Raw genomic sequence first — 12230 nt, forward strand, 5'->3', positions numbered from 1 at the left:
TAGCTCCCACATGTGGGAATGCCCGGAGCTGCGGACGCAGGTGATGTCACCTTCTTCCGAGATGAGGGCTTGGGGTGGGCACGTTGTTGTGGGTTGGGCTACTGCCTTTGGCGGGGCTTCGAGTTGGATAATATGGGTGGGATGAATCAGGGGAGGCAGCGTCCAGGGGCAGCTGCTGGTGTATCTGGCCTGGTGTGGCCCAGTACCTCTTGGAACGGCCAAGCTCCACAGGCCCACCGGGTGTGCCAGCCTGGGTGCACATGGCCCCCGTCTCGGCCTCCCACCTCAGTGAGGAAGGCAGGGCAGAGACCATCCTCCTCTTTACAGGACCCTAAGGCCCAGAGAAGTTATGTGACTTGCCCAAGGCCACTCAGCACTGTGAATGGCAAGGGTGCAGCTGGAATCCAGGAATTCTGGGTTTTAGTCCCACTGAACACCCGCTCTGTGGCAGGCCCTGTTCTAGGTTCCAGAAGTGCAAAGGTCTGTGCTCTTAAGGATGTGAGGCAGCTATAGAGGTCTCTCTTTAATAAAATGTGTTGTTCTTTGCTCACTCTTCCTAAAAGAGCTCAGGCTTTCAACACAGACCTGGGTTCAAGTCCTGGCCATGTGCTACTGAGTTGTGGGGCCTTGAGCAGTGTCCTCTCTATCTGGAAAGTGGGGTTATAATTCCTTTTGCTGAGGGTGCAGGTGGAGGATTCAATCTGGCACAGAGCTGCCTGCGGGGGCTCTTTGGTCCACCGCAGACTTTGCCATGTTGCTCCTTTCGAGAGCTCAGTGGCCACAGGACTGTAGAAGCTCCTCAGAGCTGGGCCCAGGACTCCCTGCCCCTCCTGCTCCAGGCTGGACCAGGCGTTCAGCTCTGCCAAGCTGCTCTCCCCTGCTCCTGGGAGGAGTAATGGTGCTGAGCTGGGTGGGAGGACATTTTGGCACCAGACACCAGACTGGTCCATGCTGTGTGCCCGCGATGGAAGGATCCCTCAAGAGTGAAGTGAAATTGACATGAGCTGAGAGCAAGCCCAGGATGGAGGTTGAGTCATGAGGGTTTCCTCACAGGTGGAGGGGGTCATCTCTAATGCTTCTGTCCTCAGTAGTTCGGTGGAACGCACTGTGCTCACAAAATGGAAACTTCTTTCCCCTTCCATAAAAAGGAGTCCAAAGCACACTGAGCCTTAGGAGGGATAAAAGGGGCAGATGGAGGAGGAGAAGGAAATGAACAAATGAACATTTATCAAGCAGCTACTATGTGTTTTACCTCCTCTCTTCTCCTTTAATTCTCACAACAATCCTTGTTTTATGGATGACTGGATTCAAGGCTCAGGGAGGTTAGGTGACTTGCCCAGGGTCTCACAGCCAGGAAGTGGTGGACTTGGTACTTGAACCCACGAATGTCAAAACGCATGCCCTGTGCGGCAGACATGCTTTGCAGATCGCCTCCAAACCAAAAAGCTGTTCTTGTTCTCTCCACCCTTGCCCCCCTCCACCCGCCCCGCTCTAGCCCCGCTCTAGTATGCCGCCCTCACTCCCCACTCATGGATGATTCGATCTCTGGAGGGACGGGTGGAGGCAGGAGAGGGAGGAGGAGGCTGTCAGTTTAGACACAGAGGTTTGTTCAACCTCCAGATGCCCTGAGTATGTTGACAGGGAAGACTGGGCTCTGGGGCCAAGGATGGTCTCCCCCAGGCTCTCAAGGGGGTCAGCTAAGCAGTCAACAGACATGCTTTGGTGTTCTCTGCAGTGCCCTGGTTGTGCCAGCTATGTGAGAAAATTGAGCTCTGTGAGCCTCAGTCTCCAGATCTGTGAATGGGGTGACAGTGCATGTCACAGAGAGCCCATGAGACCAGACCCAGGGCTGGTCTGGTGGCAAAGGGCTAGGGGAAGGCCAGCTGTTTTTATTGTTCATTTGCTTACTCATAGACTTATTCAGCAAAACCCAGGGGACTAGAGAGAGTCCCCAACCTGTGGCCCTTCCTGGCAGGATCATCTGTGTGCTGGCCTAGCCAGCAGGCGTCTCCCTGGGCCCATTCTATTTCATGCAGATGTTAGGGCTGTCGGCCCCCCTCTCCTTTGTGGTTTTCACTCCATGTCTATCCCAGAACGCCCCTCCCCTGCTTCCCAAGTCTTCGGTCTTTCGTAGGTGACTACTCCCGAGGGTTGACAGGTGCCAGATTGGCTCTGGGGGTTCAAGACTTAACGAGACCCAGAGCTCCAGGCTTGAGGGGAGGCAGGCGTTGAACAAGTCATGACAGGTATGACGGGAGCTTTGTAGGAGACAAAGCACATGCATGTGGCCTGGATCTGACCCGTAAAGCTGAGACTGAGTCTCTCATTCCTTCTTCCTGTTCCCCGCCCTCTTTCCCCCACGGGGCCATTGCACCTTCGCTTCTTCCGGCTCCCCTGTGTCTGGCTCCCCATCGCCCCTGCCTCTTATATTTGTGCAGTGAAGGCCAGTGTTAGGAGAACAGGCCTTCACACGGCAGATCTGGGTTTGAATCCTGACTGCCATTTATTCCTGCTTCTGTAGAGGTGGGCGAGTTGCTTCAAGGCTTTGATTCTATTTCCTTGGGGTTGAACTTGACTCTGTTTCTGGGCAATGCTGAGGATTCAGTGAGGCCCTACTGTGTGTACAGCATGTGACATGGATTTTGGCCCAGGTGGAGCACCAGTACAGACTGTGGGGGAAGAGAAGGGCCCCAGACTAAGAGTGAGGAAATTGGGTTTCTGAGCCTCTGCCATGTCATCTGGGAAATGGGAGCAGTGAGGTTGAGGACGATGTTAAGTCCTCTGTCGGCCATTTTAGGAGGAGGACAGTTGTGAGGACCCAATGGAAGTAAGGAGCGAAGGGGAAGCAGCTCTTGGCGGCTTGGCAGGTGCTTCTCGGAGGGGGCGCCGGGGAGGTTTTATCTTCCTACCCAGGAGTGAAAACCCGCGAAGGCATTGTGGCTAAGTGGATTTTCTCACTGTCAGGAGATAGCTGAGAGACAGACCCTTCTGGACAGCCTCCCGCCCCGCTGCCTCCTCCCTGCAGGCCAGCCCTTGGCATGAGGCCTGCTCAGCTCCTGAACCCTCCTAGCAGCAGGGATTTAATTACTATAATGTAAGTAGCCATGGCTTGAGGCCTTCTGGCGGAGGGGAAACAGATTTGTCTTCTCACTGGGAGAATAAAAATCGATGGGAAGGGAAAGAATTGTACCTTCTTCTGAAGTACCCACTGCTGTTGGGCTGACGGGTAGCTTTCCTAGCGGGGGAGGGTGGCGGGGAGAGAGGGGTGGGGCCAGCAGGGGGAGGAGACACACTGTCCACTTCAAGGACCCTTGGTACTTGCGTTTGTCTTCCGTGGGATGACTTGGCTAAGCTGCCTGTGTTTCCCCAGATCAGCCAACCAGTCAACAGCCCTGTATCAAGCACCTGCTGTGTGCTTGGCACTGCCCTTTAGAAATTCCTCGCCGTGTATGGAGCCCAGGAAGAAAAATAGGTAACTTTATTCATTCAGCAAATACTTATTGAACACCTACTATGTGCCGGGACTGTTCTAGGCACCACAGATGTAATAGAAAGAAACCACAAAAGGTGAAAATCCCTGGCCTCTGGAACTTACATTTTAGCAGGTAAAACTGACAGCGAACTATATATTAATTATACATTATATTTGATGGAAATACATGATATGAAGAGAAAGGAAGCTGGGATGGGAGGGCAGGGAGTTCTGAGGGAAGAGTCGTCATTTTAATTAAGTGTCTGGGAGGATCTCACTGAGAAGGTGACAATTGATGAAAGATCTTTAGGAGGCAAGGTGGCGAGCCCGGGGTAGGGGGAAGAGGAAGGAGCAGTATGAAGGCCCTGGGTCAGCATTATACCTGGTGTGGTCTGGACAGCTCTGTCCCGGAGAAATGGGATGTGAGCCGCATCTGGAATTTTACATTGTCCTGTAGCCATGTTAGAGAAAGGAACAACAGAAATGGGAAATTAATGTTAATAATCCTTTTTATTTAAACTAGTAGAGTAAAAATATTACCATTTCAACATGTAACCAATGTAAAAAAATACTGAGATAGTTTAGATTCTGCTTTTCATACTAAGTCTTAGAAATCCAGTGTGTTGTGTATCTTGTAAGCACATCTCAACTGGACACTAAGTCTTCCCTGGAAATACCTGATCTGTATTTGTTCATAAAATTGGCAGTTAAAAAGTAGACTCACATGCATAGGTTGTTGCAGATATATTTAAGTTTTCTTATAAATGAATGGAGTATCATTTTTTAAAATGTATATTGAAAAATGAAATATTTTAAAAATTCCATTGCATTCGCCACACTGCAGGGCCTCAGTGGACATGTGGCCAGTCTCTGCTGTGTTGGACAGCGCAGGTCTTGGGCAGTGAGGCTGACTTGATGAGTGATGGGGATGTTGAGGGAGCATGGGGGAGGGTGTGAGGTCAGAGAGGAGGTGGGACCAACTGCCAGGCTTTGTAGGCTGTTCTGAGGAGTTTGGTTTCTACCCTGGGTGAAATGGGAGCAGATGGAAGGCTCTGAGTGGAGAAGAAACAAGATCTGCCTTACATTTTAATAGGATCGCTCTGGCTGCGGTGTTGGGAACAGACGAGGGGGTGGGGGCAAAGGCGCCCAGTTAAGAAGCCGTGGTCATGGTCCAGGTGAGGAGTCAAGGTGCTTTGGACCCAGGTGGTAGCAATGAGATGGTGAGAAGTGGTTGGATCTTTGGAATATTTGGAAGGAAGGCATTCATGATGAACTGCATGCAGGAGTGTGGTAGTGGTGGGGAGGTGGCAGAGTAAGGGGAGGTCAAGGACGAGGCCAAGATTTTGGCCCAAGCACATGTAAGGATGGAATTTCTGTTAATTGGGTTGGAAATGACTGTGGGAGAAACAGTTTTGGGGAGAAGATGGGAGTTTGGGATTGGACTTGCTATGTTTGAAATGTGTCGATTTCAACACAACATGGGTAGCATGTGCCCCGAGGCTGTGGGGGGTCAGAGACCTGGGACACGGAAAGCTTCTGCCTGAACCCCTGGACCCTGAGGGAAGGCTCCCCTTGCATTCCAGAGGACAGTTCCCAGCACAGCTGGCCACGTTTTTAAAGAATTCAAATAAGTTCTCTGTGCTTCCAGCACTATCGGTGCTTACTCTCTGAAGGTCACTGGAAGCTGCTAGGGTCTTCTGGGTCAGAGCCATATTTCAAGGTCACATCTCCCTGCTCTGGGCTGACCCTAGAGCAGTTTGATGAATTAAAAAGAGTCATAGTGGTCAACAGCTCCCCCAGCATTCTGGGGAGGCCAATTTTATGGGAAGTTACTGAAACAATACAAAACTCTAAAGACATGTATTCCTGATCCCCCAGCACTTTAACTGCACAGGGATGTGGGGGAAGGGATTCACGTGCTCTGGCTGGAGAGGCAGACAACCTCCTCACGGTCTCACAGCCCGGGAGGAGGATAGGACCAGCTCCCTGGGAACCCCCAGCCTCGTGTTCACCAGCCACGACCCCAGGTGCCCAGGGCTCTCAGGGACCTGCCGAGTGCTGTCACACCTGTTCGCTTGTCAGCTGGGAGGAGAGTTGGGAAAAGGGGCAGGAGTGGCTTTGAAGGTCTTCTCCCAACCCTTCTGGTGTCCGATGCTGGGACCTGGGCCTGGAGAGTGAGGATCTTGGGACCTGTGGACTAAGGCCACTCCATTCTGGTGGCCCAGGGTCCAGATCCAGAACCTGATCCTTACTGGCTGTGAGACTTCAGTGATTTAATTTTTGAGTTCGTTGGCCCATCTGTTGAATGGGTGTGATGGTGCCTACCTTGCAGTTGTGGGAAGTGATGTTAATGAATGACCTTAGCCCAGAGACGTGACACTTGGTAAATGCTGACTCTCAGTAAATACTGTTTCCGTTCTTCCTTCCACTGATGTAAGAACTGCTTGCGGGCAGGCCAGTTCTGGCCCTGGAGTGGAGGGAGGTTGTGCAGAAGGGAACATCTGAAGTGGTGTTGGAGCCCAATGAGCACCATAAGTACAAGAGAAAGGAGCACCTGCCTGAATGGGGGGAGTGAGAATGAGGTGGGGGTCTCCTCCCTTTCCTGAGGCCTGGATCTAACTCTGTGCCTTTAGGTTAAGGTTTCAGCTGGGGCGACTTTGCTCCCCAGGGGGCTGTTTGGCAATGTCCACAGACATTCTCAGTCATCACGACTAGGGGAGGGATGTTACAGACGTCTGGTGGGGAGAGGCCAGGGACGCTGGTAAACATCGCACAACACCCAGGACAGTCCCCACAACAAAGAATTACCCGGCCCTGGTGTCAATAGCACGGAGGCTGGGAAACCCTGCTTTAGATGACTCATCCTCGCAGGCTTCTTAGGAGGAGAGATGAGAAAACGGACGAGGTTGCTTTGTTACCTTCAGTGTGCTATTCTAATCCCTCTCTTCCCCCACCTCATCCCAGGGGCAGCCCTGTGTTGGGGGGGACTCTGGACCAGGAGTCAGAAGACCAGAGTTCAAGGCCCAACTCAATGGAGTGCTTCCTTGTGTCTGATCCCCGTGTCTTTCATCCTTGTGGTCTCCTGTGTAAATGGGGCAGTGGTGTCTCCGTGGTGGTGGGCTGTGGCGTGGACCTGGTGGGAGCCTGCGTGGGGAAGATGCTCATCCGTGCGATGTGCTGACAGACGGGAGGTGGCAGGATGAGAGACTTTCGACACTTGCACCCATGATACTTGAGGATGGAGGGACGGAGCCAAGGAACAGCCCTCTGCCCCGCGGGGCCACATGGCTTTCCCCCCAGGCCTGCTCCCTTTTGCTTCTTGTTTTGTGTTTTCTTGAACAGGTGGAGCTGAAGTCTCCTCTTGGGAAGACGGAATTTGCAGGAAAATGCAGGGCTATTATTTCTGTGCTGTGTGAGTGGGAGACAGAGCTGGGTGAGTGGCAGATTTCCCGGCAGGGGAGAGACAGCTGAGTGCGCCAGCCTGGGCATTGCTAGAATCCTTTTGGGGTGGGTGGGCCAGGATTCCCTAGTAGCCACCTCAGGAAACAAGTCTTTGTTCTGAGCTCAAGACTGGCTCCAGGGAAAGACAAGGCCCGGCTGTCCGGGAAGGGTCTGCATCAATATGGTGAAGCTCTGAGGACGCTCTTCTGGGTTTGGTGCCAGGCACCGGCCCCAGAAATGTTGGGGGACAGAGAGATGGACAATGCATGGTTGGGGAGTGGCCAGGCCGCCATAACTCCGAGGAAAGGCAGACTGTGACACGTGCCCTAATGAGGGACAACGTCACATTGAGGGCACGTCTGGGGGCTTAGAGGAAGTGGGGGTGGCACGGGCTTCGTAGGTGGGGACGGCTTCCTGAGGCCAAAGGGAAAGTGTACTCTGAGCTACAGGCAGTTTGGGCAGAGGCCTAAAGTTGGAGAGCACCTGGTGTTCTCAGGGACAAAGGAGGTAGGTTTTCCTGGAAGTGTTTGGAAGAGAAGACTCAAAAGGGATGTGAAAGCTGCCCACAGGGGCTTGCACATGGGGCCAAGGAGTTTGCACTATTGTCTCAAGGCACAGAGAGCCATGGGAAGTATTTGAGTGGAGCAGTGTTGTGCTCAAACCCCAGCAGAGGATGGATTCCAAAAGGAGCAGGGAGGCTGGCTGGAAGGTTATTGCAATAGTTCTAGCGAAGGAGAGGTGAAGGCTTGAACCAGGCTGGGGGCCAAGGGAGGGAAGGTGTGCGAGCAGGGTAGGGCTTTGTGGAGACAGGTGATGCGTAGTGTTCACATTTCTCCATCCTGGATAACTAGCTTGTGTGTAAGGGTCAGAGAGTACTGTGGCCCGATCCCTTCCCTGCTCTGCTCAAAGCCAGCGCCTTCTTGGAGGGCGGACAGGCAGCTGTGAGCCCCGGAGCAGCCTGCCAGTCCCGGAGGGCGGGGTGGCCCAGTGCCCGCCCCAGCCACCCCGGCTGGGGGGCTTTCCTTCTGGAACCCACGGGGCTCAGCGCTGGCTTCTTGCCAGGCCCGAGGGAGATGGAACACACCCTCTTCCTGCTCGTTTTCAAAGATCGGGGAGGGAGAGCGCCAGCGTGCTGGAGCCAGCTATGCTTGGGCTCACGTTGCAGCTCGGGTGCTGACAGGCTGTGCGGTTGGGCAGGTTGCCCGGTCTCCCTGAACCTCAGCCTGTGCATGTGTGAAATGGGGGTCACAGTGCTCAGCCCCCAGGGTGTTGTGGGAGAGGATTAATAAGAACACAGCTGTAAAGTTCTTAGCTCAGTACATGGCCACTATTTCAATTTACAAGACCCAGAGACAGACGGGTGTGGCAGGGTGAAGAGAGGCAGGACCAAGTTGCCTATAAAGGAGATGGAGGCCCGGGAAGTGGTTGAGATGGTGAGTTCTGTCTTGGGTGTGTCGGCTGAAGAGTAGGGGGAGTCCCTGGAGGATATCCTGCGGGAATCAGGTGGTGCTGGCAGTCTTCCAGCAGTGGGGAGTCACGGGGAGTCACAGGGAGCATCCTTACTAGTAACTTGGAATCTTTCCCAAACCCCAGCCTCACTGCAGGGGGTCCCAGTGTGGAGCTCGGGGGTCAGCCCAGCCTTGGTCCTCAGCGCCTCCCGCCCAGAGGCTGGCCCCACCTCTGCCCAGGGCCCTGCTGAGTCTTGGCGCAGCGCCGGCTCCAGAGAGGAGAGAGCCCTGGATCTGGGGTCAGTGACCTGACATTCGCCCTGGTTCTGTCCCCTCCCTGTCAGGGCAAGCCTGGCAGGTGTGTGGGCTTTCTGAGGGGCAGCGCCCTCATCCACAAAGTGGAGACAGTTGTCAGGAGGATCTGTGAGGTGAGGGCTGGGAAGGCCTCCCACAGGCGCCTTTTTTAGGGGCCCTCAGCAAACGTTTGGTGAATGAGTGGAGGGAAGGCTGGGCGGTGGGCAGAGAGGGATGGTGGGAGGCGGCCCCGAGGAGAGGCCAGGGGACAGGGCGGACAGCGAGGGGGTCAGGGAGACCCCCAGCCTCAGCTCCTGGCTCTGCCACTTGCTTCCGGGTGACTTTGAGCTTTGGTGCCTTCCTCATTACCTCTATGTGTGGGTGGTGGGGATGGGAGGTTGGGTTGCGGGGCCGCTTTCCTGCTGCCTTGTGGGGTGTTGACGGGCCTGGAGGGAGAAACAGATCTAGAGGGACACACGGAGTGTCCACATCCCTCCGTTAGTACGCACAGGAGGCAGAGAGAGTGAAAGTGCCCCTGAGAGGGCGGTCCCCGAGTGCCTCCCTTTCCTCGACTGTTTGAGTGCGGAGAGAAGGGGTGCTTCCGAAGGCCAGGCTTTTTCGCTGCCCTGACTGCTTGTCATGTGTTCCTTTGCTCTTTCCTCTCCAGAAACATGCCCCAGCCCTATGGACACTGGCCGTAGCTGCCTCAGGGAGCCGGGGCATCACGGCGGGGCAGGGGCTGTAGGGGAGCAGTCTGTAGAGAATATAAAAAAGTAAAAATAAATAAAACTGATGAAAAGTCAGTTCACTTTTATTATCACCAGGCACCTGCTCTTCTAAGTAAAATTTGGGATGAAACCGTCCCCCTTGAGGGCCAGATGCTCCCAGCCCCGCCCTTGGTGAGCCCCTGCCTGATGGCCCTCCAGGGAAGAGCCTCGGAACTGTCAGTACCGGGTGGACACTCACGGAACCCTAGCCGAGGAAGCAGAGATGGTCTGGAGGGTGGGCCATGCATGACTGCAGTGGCAGCCCGGCCTTGGGGCCCAGGGGACCTCCCTTGGGAAGTGAGGGGAGAGCAGGGGATGAGGAGGTGCGGGAGTGCCGGCTGTGAGCTCACTAGGAAGGCGTTGTCTAGACCCCTTGGACGCTGGCGTGAAGAGGGTGTGTTCCATCTCCCTCGGGCCTGGCAGGCGGCCAGTGCTGAGCCCCATGGGTTCCAGAAGGAAAGCCCCCGGCCAGGGCGGCTGGTGCCAGCTGGTGTGGGCACTGGGCCGCTCTGCTCCGTGGGACTGGCGGGCTGCTTCTCAGCCCCAACGGAGGGACTGGGGAGGGGGGGGAACCAGGCTTGCTCTGGGGCTCCTGTAGCTGGGAGGGGTTTGAGGGAGGCGGGAGACAGGCCGAGATGCACATTTCTCCACCTTGCAGAACAACGATGTGCACGAGGGTCAAAATAAGCCCTTTCGGGCTTTAATGACCATGATTTAACAGGTTTCCCTGCAGGGCTGTGGGAGGGGCCCGTGTGGAGGGATTGTGGGAGTGTTTCTCCAGACTGGAGAGGCTCAGCGGATGTACAAGGAGGAAAGCTTGTCCCTGTGGCTGGCTGCGGCTTGCGGCCCCAGGGAAGTGTGTGATTGGGATCTGGCAGCCCCTTGGCCCATTTTCTGTGTGAACCCCTGGGAGGGCTGCTTGCCAGGGATCAGCAAGGCCCGTGTCTGTTTTGAAGCCGCATGCCTTCGGTCCTCGCTGTATCTGAAGTAGATATGCACCAGTCCAGATGGGCCTCATTGGTCCTGTGTGGTGGGGCCCCTGCAGTGAGGAGAGCAGAGAACTTTGGGACTTGGGGGCATGAGAGTCCCTTTTCTGGATCTGCTCCCCAAGGCAGGTGTGTCCGGTTCCATCTGGAGCCCTTTTGGAACCAGGGAGTGGGCTGGTGTGTGGCTGTCTGGGGCTTCTGGGGCTTCTGGGGCTGAGCAGCCAGGCTAAGCTTAGCCCAGAGACACTTCCTAGAAACTCAAGGCACCATCACAGTATTGGCTGGATGTTGAGGAGTGGCACGAGGTAGTGCACGAACGGGAAACAGGTTTTATCAGGGTGTCAGCTCTGAACAATTGGTACCAGCTGCCAGAAGGGATATTTTGAGAAGGATTCTGAGGTGTGATCTGAGCTTGGTGGGAAGAGTTGATTCGTGATGTCTCTCCTGGGCAAGGAGGGATGGAGGAGGGGCAAGGTGTTTGCCATCGCTGGCATAGTGGAAAGGGAGCCTACGTGTTATCTCGGGTGAGTAACTTTTATCTCTGGGCCCCAGTTTCCACATCTCTAAAATGGGAGTGAAAATGTTACCCTTCCAACCTCACAGGCTTATTGTGGGGACTGAGTAAGAGAGTAGAGAGAAAGTACTTTGTCAAAGACAAAAAAACTGATTCATGTGCAGAATGGGGGTTCTGTAGCCATGGAATCACTCAGGGCCCCCAAATGACCTAATAATAGTGATGTCTGCAGTCATTCCTTTCTCTGCTGCACTGAGGACCAGACCACGCTGCGGTGTGCGTTAAGAGCCATGGCTCACGTGGCGGGGGCCTGCGTCGTGCCTGACACCCAGGCCCTTTGTACACTCTTGGCCAAAGTGTCAACAAAGTGTCCGGTTGGAATTCATTTCTCTCACTGACCCTCTCCCCAACTTGAAAGATTTAGAGACTGTTTTTGTGTTTAACGAGAAAAGGACAGAATATCTCTCCCCTTGACTCTTACACTCCATTAAAGATAGCAGAATTGCTTTACCAAGTCTGAAAGCCTGACAAGAGGATGTACTAATAACGCATGAATTATGCAAATCTGTATAGTCACTTGATTTGCATAATGGAGGGGCAGGAGGAGGGCTGGGGAGGGGAGAGAGTGGGGGTGAGGGCACCTGCCCAGATCTGTGTGTGATGGGGACACCGCTTCTCTCCTCCCTCCTCAACTTCTAGTCCTGAGGGTGACTGCTTCTCAGCCTTTCCTGCTGGCCCTGTGTCTGGCCCTCTGCAGGCTGGCTTACACGGCCATCCCTCCCCCTCACAGGAGTGTCACCCAGGCAGGGACATATCGCCCTGTGCTCCCCTCTCATGTGGAACTGGCTTCATTAAATCTCACAGCAGCCCCTCCGTGTACAGACAGCTTTCCCGGAGAAGTCCCCGGGGTCATTATTTCACCAAACTGTTCTGTCTCTCGGAGGTTGTGTACTTAGTTAAGCGCCGTCTGGAATTGTAACCGTTGCCAAGTGCCTTTTCCTCTGGCTCTGTGGGAAGTGGTGTGAAAAGGTGTCTAGAGGAGAGAACTCCCGTGACCCCCCTGGTTTCTGATCACTGCTCGATGGGTCTGGGCCTCTGGCTGTGAAGCAGGCTCCATCTTCTACTTTCCCTCCCGGCTTCCCTGAGCCCTTTCTATCTTAAGATTTCAGATTTGATTAGGGCTGAAGTTGGGGCGGGGTTACTTGAGGCCTGGCCCTAGTGGGTGCTGTCTGGGAGCCTGGGTGGAGGGGGGCACAGACTGAAGGGGTGTGGGTACCAGCTAAGGAGGCAGGGGGGCAGTGGTAGGGG

At 54.6% G+C, this 12230-nt stretch overlaps 1 protein-coding gene across 4 annotated transcripts in view; it reads left to right on the top strand.

The window, feature by feature from the left end:
• KCNN3 (potassium calcium-activated channel subfamily N member 3) overlaps nt 1-12230 on the top strand; it is a 150687-nt gene that overhangs the window by 10578 nt on the left and 127879 nt on the right. The window lies entirely within an intron of this gene.

Source organism: Camelus ferus, chromosome 21, assembly GCF_009834535.1.
Source record: "Camelus ferus isolate YT-003-E chromosome 21, BCGSAC_Cfer_1.0, whole genome shotgun sequence".
NCBI lineage: Eukaryota > Metazoa > Chordata > Mammalia > Artiodactyla > Camelidae > Camelus > Camelus ferus.